General features: G+C 43.2%; 1 pseudogene; it reads left to right on the top strand.

The window, feature by feature from the left end:
- Positions 1–1,109: 1,109 nt before the first annotated feature.
- LOC100411755 (farnesyl pyrophosphate synthase pseudogene) lies at positions 1,110–2,206 on the top strand (annotated as a pseudogene).
- The last annotated feature ends 6,781 nt before the right edge of the window (positions 2,207–8,987 follow it).

Genomic DNA, 8,987 nt, shown 5'->3' with positions numbered 1-8,987 from the left:
TTAATGGAGCTTAAGTGTCTGGATCCCTCACTTGCAAAACCTCTTCCAAATAAGTATTTTATTTCCTACTTCGTTTTGTATATATTCTTTTCCTGCAGAGGACCCTGTGTTTTATATGCCTCAGAAATTGGAGTCTGCTCCTGCCCACAACGATGTATTATCGGAGCTTACACAGTTCATGTTTTACATGATTTTCCTTTATGCTACACAGTCCCAAAGGTAAATGGCCCCCACACCTGGACCCTAAAAGAAACTGGCTAGACAGCATTTTTTGTTTTTTATATATTTTAGAGTTGTTTTAGGTTTATAGAGCTATCGAGCTGAAAATACAGCAAGTTCCTAGATCTTCTACATGTATTTCCCCGTTTGTTAGCATCTTGCATTGATGTGCTGTATATCTACTACGCTGTGAATGTTTGTGTCTCCTACAAATTCATATGGTGAAATTTTAACTATTAATGTGATGGTATTACAAGGTGGGAACTTTGGGAGGTGATTAGGTCAGAGGGGTGGATCCCCAGTAATGGGATTAGTGCCCTTAATAAAGGGGTCTGAGAGAGACCCCTTGCCCTTCTACCATGTGAGCACACAACAAGAATGCATCATCTGTGAACAAGGAAGCAGACACTCACCAGACACAGAATCTGCCTGCACATTGATCTTGGTCTTCCCAGGCTTCAGAACTGTGAGAAATAAATTTCTGTTGTTTATAAGCTACCCAATTTATGGTATTTTCTTATAGAAAAATGAATAAACTGAGATAATTTCTTACAATTGATGAACAATTATTAATATATTATTATTAACAGAAGTCCAGAGTTCATGTTAGGGTTCACTCTCTGACTTGTATAAAGAGTTTTCATGCCTCAATTTCAAGTACCTAGAACACAAAATCGAATGGGCTTCACTGAGTAGGTGTTTACCAGTCAGGAGTGAGACCATACAGTCCACTGCCCACTCAGCAGAGCTGAGAACAGGTTCTGGAGTCGGGTGCTTGGCTGTGTAAGTGATGGGCAGGGTGTGTTCTAGGCAGGAATTTCAAAGGAGGATCTACTAGGGAAAAATGGACCAAATTATACATAAGAAATATATTGTCTGAGCAGGAACCCACATCCAGAAACAGAGCCCTTTGCTCCTCCCTCAGAATGAATGGAGACCAGAAATCAGATATTTATGCCCAAGAAAAGCAAGATTTCATTCAGCACTTCTCCCAGATCATTAGGGTGCTGACTGAGGATGAGATGGGGCACCCAGAGACAGGAGATGCTATTGTCTGGCTCAAGGAGGCCCTGGAGTGCAATGCCATTGGCGGCAAGTGTCACCGGGGTGTGACGGTGCTAGTAGCATTCTGGGAGCTGGTGGAGGCAAGGAAACAGGATACTGTTAGTCTCCAGCGGGCCCTGACTGTGGGCTGGTGTGTGCAACTGCTGCAAGCTTTCTTCCTGGTGGCAGATGACATCATGGAATCATCCCTCACCCACCGGGGACAGATCTGCTGGTATCAGAAGCCAGGTGTGGGTTTGGATGCCATCAATGATGCTATCCTTCTGGAAGCATGTATCTACCGCCTGCTGAAGCTCTACTGCTGGGAGCAGCCCTATTACCTGAACCTGATAGAGCTCTTCCTGCAGAGTTCCTATCAGACTGAGATTGGGCAGACCCTGGACCTCATCACAGCCCCCAGGACAATGTGGATCTTCGCAGATTCACTGAAAAGAGATACAAATCCATTGTCAAGTACAAGACAGCTTTCTACTCCTTCTACCTTCCTGTAGCTGCAGCCATGTACCTGGCAGGAATTGATGGTGAGAAGGAGCATGCCAATGCCCAGAAGATCCTGTTGGAGATGGGAGAGTTCTTTCAGATTCAGGATGATTACGTTGACCTCTTTGGGGACCCCAGTGTGACTGGCAAAGTTGGCACTGACATCCAGGACAACAAACGCAGCTGGCTGGTGGTCCAGTGTCTGCAACGGCCCCCTCCGGAACAGTGCCAGATCCTGAAGGAAAATTATGGGCAGAAGGAGACTGAGAAGGTGGCCTGAGTGAAGGCATTATATGACGAGCTGAATCTGCTGGCCGTGTTCTCGCAGTATGAGGAAGACAGTTACAACCACATTATGGCTCTCACTGAACAGTACGCAGCACCCCTGCCCCCAGCTATCTTTCTGGGGCTTGCGTGCAAAATCTACAAGCGGAAAAAGTGACCTAGAGACTGCAAGAGCAGAGAGGAGGCTCTCAAAAAATAAATTATTGTGTAAAAAAAAAAGAAAAATATTGTCAATCTATGTTAGAAGAGCATTAACAGATTAACAGAGGGTGCTATTATCACACTACTTTCTCTTTCAAAACATTTGAAATAACTTTTCTTCCACCATACATTACTATCTAAATGAGTCAAAATTATTTTTAAGGAGGGCATCTGCTTGATGCCCTTCTTAAGATCTTTAGATTTGCCATTTAAAATCAAGATCTTTAGCTTTTCCCAGCTACTGGAAAAGATAATGACAATTCCATGCTCAGGTTTAGGGGGTAATGGAGGAGATAATGAAACTGGCCTAATTTCCTTGTAGAACTGATGTTTGTGGTCTTTCTGAATAAACATAGAAATTGATCCTCCTGGTATTAAAACTTGAAACTTACATTTGTCTAATTTGAATACCTTTCTTAGGAAACTGACCATCAGGCCTTCCAGATAGTATCAAGAAACTGAAACTCACCAGATCAGTAATGCAGGCAACTCCTCTTCCTTACAGCCCTCTAATTCCTGTTTTCCTGTATGATATGATTTGACTGTGTGTCCCTACTGAAATCTCATGTTGAATTGTAATTCCCAATCTTGGGGGAGGGAGCGAGTGAGAGGTGATTGGATCATGCAGTGGACATCCCTCTTGCTGTTCTCATGATAGTGAGTGAGTTCCCATGAGATCTGGTTGTTTGAAAGTGTATAGCAATCCCCCCTTTGCCTTCTCTCTCCTGCCAGCATCTGAAGATGTGCTTGCTTCCCCTTGGCCCTTCTGCCATGATTGTAAGTTTCCTGAGGCTTCCCCAACAATGCTTCCTGCATAGCCTGTGGAACTGTGATCCAATTAAGCCTCTTTTCTTTATCAATTACCCCATCTCAGGTAGTTCTTATTTTATTTATTTCTTTATTCATTTTTTGAGACAGAGTCTCACTGTTGCCCAGGTTGGAGTGCAGTGGCATGATCTCAGATGATTGCAACCTCCGTCTCCTGGGTGTAAGCAATTCTTCCTCAGCCTCCCAAGTAGCTGGGACTGACTACAGGCACCTACCACCAAACCCAGTTTATTTTTGTATTTTTAGTAGAGTTGGAGTTTACCATATTGGCCAGGCTAGTCTCAAACTCCTGACCTCAAATGATCCACCTGCCTTGGCCTCCCAAAGTGCTGGAATTACAGGCATGAGCCACAGTGCCTGGCTGTGTAGTTCTTTATGGCAATGTGAGAATAAACTAACACAATCTATGTAGCTACATTCCTTCCCTGCTGTATAAACCCCCGATTTGATACTTACATCCCATCTCCTTGGCAGCAGTACCCAATTAAAGCCTTCTTCCCTGGTAATACTCATTGCCTCAGTGATCGGCTTTCTATGTGGTGAGCAGCAGGACCCTGGCATTTTGGTGACACTAATGGCATTTTGCATTGTCTCTCACTCTGCCCAGTGCCAGAATGACTCAGTAAAATATACTTACGAGCAGCACAGTTCAGGACAAAGCCTTCTACCTTTCTGATCAGAAAAGGACACACAGCTGACCCCTGGGATATATTTACTCTCTTCTGTGGTAGATAGAAGAACAACCTCCCAAGATGTCCACATTGTAATCCCCAGAACCTGTGACTATGTTACGTTATGTAGCAAGGGAGAATTAAGGTTACAGATGAAATTAAAGTTGCCAATCAGCTAGACATAAGATACAGAGATTATCTTGGGTGACTTGAGTGGCCCCTATAATCACAAGACTCCTTAAAAGTGGAAGAGGGAGGCAGAAGAAGTCAGTGTCAGAATGATGTAACATGAGAAAGACGTGGCCAACCACTGCTGGCTTGAAAACTGAGAGGGGTCCATGAGTTAAGTAATGTGGCACCTCTAGAAGCTGGAAAGTCCAGAAAATTTACAATGCTTAGAGCACTCCAGAATGCATCCAGTCATGCCAATACCTTAATTTTTAGCCCTGTGAGACTGCATCAGAATTCTCACCCCTAGAACTATAAGATAATAATTTTGTGTTGATTTAAGCCACTAAATCTGTGGTACTTTGTTACAGCAGCAAAAGGAAACTAACACAGTCTCTAGCATTTTATTGTTGCTACGACCATTGGTTTCTTCTTGTGGGGTGAAGAATAAGATTCCTGAGGGCAGGGACCCAGAGTCTCAGTACACTGCTCTGCACACATAAAGCTTTGAAGACTTAGGAACTGAGTCCTAACCTCCACCTAAATGCAGATCAACATAAAATGGGTAGTGGGAAGCACTCTTTACTTCCATTATTACCAATTTTGTCCCTTTCCCCAAATGTTTTCATTGGAATTTCTGAACACTGATATAAGAGGAAAGAGGCCGGGCGCGGTGGCTCAAGCCTGTAATCCCAGCACTTTGGGAGGCCAAGGCGGGTGGATCACGAGGTCAACAGAGCGAGACCATCCTGGTCAACATGGTGAAACCCTGTCTCTACTAAAAATTACAAAAAATTAGCTGGGCACGGTGGCATGTGCCTGTAATCCCAGCTGCTCAGGAGGCTGAGGCAGGAGAATTGCCTGAACCCAGGGGGCGGAGGTTGCGGTGAGTCGAGATCGCGCCATTGCACTCCAGCCTGGGTAACAAAACTGAAACTACGTCTCAAAAAAAAAAAAAAAAAAAAAAAGGAAAGAAACTGATATTTAAAATTCTCCTTTCAAGAGACTGCTTATCCAACCTGCCAATGTATTGGAATTTAGCAGACTGAATTATTTGGGACAACTGGTATGAAGAAAATGTTTAGTCCTAGCCAGCTTCAAAACATGCAGGTCCCCAGTGACAGAAATTTAGTTCAAAAAAGAGTTCTGTCTGATGTGACATCTTTAAACTCAAGGAAAATAATGGCACAGGTGAACAGTAATACACCATAATATTTTTTAAATTATAAAATGAAATGAACCCAGAGGAAACCTAATGTAATGCCTAACTCACCAAGGCAAACTATAGGTATTCTAATCGTAAGGAAATGAGAAATATTTGGTTTATTTTGAAAGACTTTAATACTCAACATTCTATTCATCATGTAAGTTACAAAAAATTAAAAGGCTAAGGTCTGGCAAATTTCCCAAAATAAGCTATGCCAGTTCTGAGGAGTTCCCGGTACCATGGAATCCATCAAGAAAATGCCTTTGTAGCCTCAATGTTTATAAACGGATAGTCTGAGAGTTGGATATTATGATTAAGGAGATGCTCTTCTTCCAGGGTTTGGTGTATTGAAAATGACTGTAATTCTGACTACTTCTAAATGGTTTATGGCTTTCAACAGAGATTTCTAGTTTCCAGGCCAGACTTACCCAATTTAAAAAAAAAAGGGAAAGCGCCATATGTGCTAGACAGAGTGGGCCAATCTGCTTTCCACTACCAAAAATGTCAGGCTCTATCCAAGTCTGTGGAATTTTTTTTAAATTTCCCCAGAGGGTTCCCAGCTTTGACCAAAGCTTGAATACATAAAAGTTATGTTTCACTACTCAGCATACCGTGTTCCCTCCTTGTATGCTAACTGTGGATTCGTAGTGAGCTCTTCAAAGTACCTACTTCTCAATAGCCTCCTGTTCTTGATTGAGTTGTGTCCCCACAAAAAAATATGTTGAAGGCCAGGTGCAATGGCTCACACCTGTAATCCCAACACTTTGGGAGGCCAAGGCGGGTGGATCACGAGGTCAAGAGATCGAGACCACCCTGGTCAACATGGTGAAACCCCGTCTCTATGAAAAATATAAAAAATTAGCTGGGCATGGTGGTGCGTGCCTGTAATCCCAGCTACTCAGGAGGCTGAGGCAGGAGAATTGCCAGAACCCAGGAGTCGGAGGTTGCAGTGAGCCAAGATTGCGCCATTGCACTCCAGCCTGGGTAACAAGAGTGAAACTCTGTCTCAAAAAAAAAAAAAAAATATGTTGAAGCCCTAACCCCCAGTTCAAGTATGTGAATTTATTTGGAAATAGGGTGTTTGCAGATGTAACCAAGTCAAGATGAGGTCGTACTGGATTAGAATGGACCCTAGTTTCAGTGACTGCTGTCATATGAAGGCCCCATGAAGTCAGGGACACAGAGCATACAGGCAGAATGCCACGTGATGGTGGGAGAAATATGGAGTCATGCATCAGCAAGCCAGAGAGCACCAAGAATTGCTGGCAACCACCAGAAGCTGGGGAAGAGGCATGGAACAGATTCTCCCTCAGGGGTTCCAGAATGATCCAACCTGGTCAACACCTTGATTTTGGACTTCTAGCCTCTATAATTGAGAAGAATACATTTCTGTTGTGTGAAGCCACACAGTTTGTGGTCATTTTTTACGGCAGCCCTAGGAAACGAGTACCCTTTCTGCTAGGTATCGCTTCCAAATCAGACCACTGCTTTTTGCTTAAAGTTGGTTTTCCTTTTCAGAAAGTCCTCAGAGGAAATTATGATTGTTACTCTTAGTGAAAGTGGAGATCTCTTATGTAATTGCTGACAAACCAGTAAGGTCATGGATCCACACTGTTCTTACGCCAACACACACAGGGTGCAGTTGCTAGAGCCCAAAGAAAAAAATGTGGGCCAACCGCAAAGACTGATTTTAACCACATTCACAAGTCTTCCAGCCTCAGATTAACAGTGCACAGCCATTATAAAGAGACGTTTTTCATCGCCATAGATTTGTGAACGTATCACGTACCCATGGTAGACTATGAATCAAGGCATATCGTCAATATTCACAAAAAGGAGTTAAGACAGTCACCAAGGCTCAAATTTCTCATTGAAGTATGATATTTGAAAACAAAACCAAGTTTGCTTCTTTCAAATTTTTAATTTGCCCTAACCTGGTGTGGTTAGGACTTGGCTTGTGTGTTTACCTTGGGAAACTCTGGGCTGTACCAGTCTCTGTTCCAAGGATCTTCTTTCAATATGTCACTTGCAGCCTGTAGGAGACATATTAAAAAGAGGAATGTATAAGATTCTGCAAATTCTTTAGATAGCAAATCTGCAAAATTGGAGAGAGGACTGGGCTCCACCCAGCAACTAGGGAGTCAGGGGCTAGGCCTGCTTCAGAGCACAGCAGCAGGGTCCGTTGATTCTATGGTGTTTTCAATTCATGTCTTACTTACGAGGACTTACTCGAAAGACTTTTCCCGTCCACAGCGGTGCTGGAGACTCAGCAAAGACACCTCTATGAACCCAGACTTGTGCAATAGCGAATCTGGAAATGGTGCCCATGTAGATTGCAGAGGGCTTCCAAGTCGGCCTTGACCTCTGTCCTCAGCAACGGTCACTCATTTCCAGTGCTGTGTGGAACATCCAAATCTCTCTCCTCTTAAAAAAAAAAAACAAACCCCCAAAAAGAAAATTTGTTTTGACCTTATCTGCCTTATAGTTAGGAAATCTCTTTCCTCCTTTCAGAGATTCTTTATGAAAGATAAGCCCATACTCTCCCACCTCTCGTTTACTCTTCAATCCATGGTAATCTGTCTTTCCACAAAACTCTCGATTCATCATTCTGCAGTGGCCCTCACCAGCATTGACAAAGCTTCCTGTCAAGGAAAAGAGTCAAACTCTGTTAAAATATTTGAAGAGATTTATTTGAGGACCAAGGCCCAAGAATACGTGCCCAAGATAGTCAGTCTGCAGCTTGGCTTTATACATGTTAGGGAGACATAAGACATCAGTCAGTATATGTTAAGTGTATATTTTGGGAGTGGAGGGGTGAGGAGGGAGGTTTCAGGTAATAGGTGAATTCAAAGATTTTTGATTGGTAATTGGTTGAAAGAGTAAAGGTAGTATCTAAAGGCCTGGAATCATAGAAGGGAGTGTCTGGGTTTAAGATGAGGGGATGTGGAAGCCAAGGTTCTTATTACGCAGGCTTCAGGGAACAGACTGTAAATGTTTCTTATCAGACTTCAAAGGGTGCCAGACTCCTAGTTAATTCTCTCCTGGATCACGGAAAAGACTTGGAAATGGAAGGTGATTTTCTATAGAATGTAGATTTTCCCCAGAAGATACAGTTTGCAGGGCCATTTCAAAATATGTCAAAGAAATATGTTTTCAGGTAAAATACTTTGATTTATTTCAGGGGCTGCTGTCGTCGTGTTGGTATCTTATTGCTACAGGGAGTTTATTTTGTCAGTTCTAAGATTGCTATTTTAATGTTAATGCTGGTTAGTCAGGCCTGAACTCCGAAGGGAGGAGGGCACAATGAGACCTGCCCAACCGCTCCTCCCATCGCGGCCTGAACTAGTTTTTCATGATTCTTTGGAATGCCCTTGGCAGAGATGGGGTGGGGGGTGGTCCATCAGTCAATTGGAAGGGATTAGAATTTTATTTTTGGTTTACATTCCCTAGTTACCAAACCAAAAGGGCAAGTGTAGTCCTGATCTCACCTGTCTTCTCTGTGGCACTGAATCACCTTCTCCTGAACAATTTCTGACTCTTGAGACTTTTGAGGCACCACTTCTCTCTGATCTGATTGTTATGCATAACATGGGGGCATAGCCCCTCTGGTATTGAAGCAGGATATTTTCTTTTTCTTTTTCTTTTTTTTTTTGAGACAGGATTTCCCTCTTGTTACCCAGGCTGGAGTGCAATGGTGCAATCTCGGCTCACCGCAACCTCCACCTCCTGGGTTCAGGCAATTCTCCTGTCTCAGCCTCCTGAGTAGCTGGTATTACAGGCACGCACCACCATGCCCAGCTAATTTTTTGTATTTTTAGTAGAGACAGGGTTTCACCCTGTTGACCAGGATTGTCTGGATCTCT

Source organism: Callithrix jacchus, chromosome 21 (assembly GCF_049354715.1).
Source record: "Callithrix jacchus isolate 240 chromosome 21, calJac240_pri, whole genome shotgun sequence".
NCBI classification, from domain to species: domain Eukaryota; kingdom Metazoa; phylum Chordata; class Mammalia; order Primates; family Cebidae; genus Callithrix; species Callithrix jacchus.
The sequence above is the reverse complement of the archived record's forward strand: the minus strand, read 5'-3'. Positions and strand labels throughout refer to the sequence as shown.